We start from the raw sequence: 1,768 nt of genomic DNA, 5'->3' as shown, positions 1-1,768 counted from the left end.
GTGTTCTTCGGAATGACTGGGCTTAAAGGGCACGTACGCGAGATCTCACATGTCCTGCTTAAGCGAAAATGTAGTTGTGGAAGTAGTCCTACCCCTTTTGAATCAATAAGGTATTGACTGGTTGTTTTCACCTTTCGAACGAAGGCCACTACTATGGAAACTCGAAAATGATCCTTCTGATTCTCAAAGAATGAGGGGCAAGGGGATTGATACCGAGAAAGATTTCTTCTTATTATAAGACGTAGAACATCGATAGAGAAAAAAAAGCCGACTATCAGATTTGAACCGATGACCCTCGCATTACAAATGCGATGCTCTAACCTCTGAGCTAAGTGGGCTTACATAACGGAAATAGTGTAACAAATAGAAATAGGTATATTATAGGAAATCCGTAAAATCTCAGATATTAAGCTCTTTAATGGAACTTTCGTTTTAGCTGGTCGTGACCAAGAAACCACCGGCTTTGCTTGGTGGGCTGGGAATGCCAGACTTATCAATTTGTCCGGTAAACTTCTTGGAGCTCATGTAGCCCATGACGGATTAATCATAGATATATCTTCTAAAACTTTTTCAAATCCAAAAGTTCAGTACCTTCCTACAAATTAGTGAATTAGGAGAGGGGCTCTTTTGTTATAAAAATGTCCAAACTAACCCCGAAAAATTCCAAAATTAAACACAACACTCATGTTGTTCTATGTTGACACTAGAAATTTTTTTAAAGCAATAAGAGGCAACAGATATCGTTTTGTCCCCAAAGGTGGCACGTTCCCTACCGAAACCATCTCGCTTGTTGTGAGAAGCTCTGGTTTGTGAGACGCTTATACCCAAACCTGCCCCAAATGGGACAAAAAATTTACCACGACATGTTGATGCCGCTCCATGATAGCATGCCAAGTGTCATGAATTTCAGACGAGTTTTGCATTTACTATAATTTAAAAACCAGGTATCTCAATGTTTGCGGCCGAGTGACAGTGGCAGGGTGTTTGAAATTCATTCCCATTTCTTGCATGGGACCTAAGCATGGAACCAAGGACACAAATTTGATTTTTTTCTCAACCAGTTTATATGCACTGGAACATGTGCATGAAGTTCAAATTTGAATTATGCACCTGAAATGCCTACAAAACCAAGTTAATGTATAAAAATGTCCAAACAAACCCCAAAAAAATTCCAAAATTAAACACAACACTCATGTTGTTCTATATTGACACTAGAATTTTTTTTGAAAGCAATAAGAGGCGACAGATATCATTTCGTCCCCAAAGGTGGCACATTCCGTACCGAAACCATCTCGCTTGTTGTGAGAAGCTCTGGTTTGTGAGACGCTTATACCCAAACCTGCCCCAAATGGGACAAAAACTTTACCACGACATGTTGATGCCGCACCATGATAGCATGCCAAGTTTCATGCATTTCAGATGAGTTTTGGATTTACTAGAATTTAAAAACCAGGTATCTCAATGTTTGCGGCCAAGTGACAGTGGCAGGGTGTTTGAAATTCATTCCCATTTCTTGCATGGGACCAAAGCATGCAACCAAGGACACGGATTTGATTTTTCAACCAGTTTATATGCACTGGAGCATGTGGATGTAGTACAAATTTGAATTATGCACCTGAAATGCTTACAAAACCAAGTTAATGTATAAAAATGTCCAAACGAACCCCAAAAAATTCAAAAATTAAACACAATACTCATGTTCTTCTATGTTGGCACAAGAAATTTTTTGAAAGCAATAAGAGGAAACAGATATTGTTTAGTCCCCAAA

General features: G+C 39.0%; 1 non-coding gene across 1 annotated transcript; it reads right to left on the bottom strand.

The window, feature by feature from the left end:
- Window positions 1–265: 265 nt before the first annotated feature.
- On the bottom strand, window positions 266–338 carry TRNAT-UGU. Its single transcript has one exon. It is a non-coding gene; the product is annotated as a tRNA-Thr (tRNA).
- Between the last annotated feature and the right edge of the window lie 1,430 nt (window positions 339–1,768).

This window comes from Triticum dicoccoides, chromosome 3A (genome assembly GCF_002162155.2).
Source record: "Triticum dicoccoides isolate Atlit2015 ecotype Zavitan chromosome 3A, WEW_v2.0, whole genome shotgun sequence".
Taxonomy (NCBI): domain Eukaryota; kingdom Viridiplantae; phylum Streptophyta; class Magnoliopsida; order Poales; family Poaceae; genus Triticum; species Triticum dicoccoides.
Note: the sequence above shows the minus strand (reverse complement) of the source record. Positions and strands in the feature narration are given on the sequence as shown.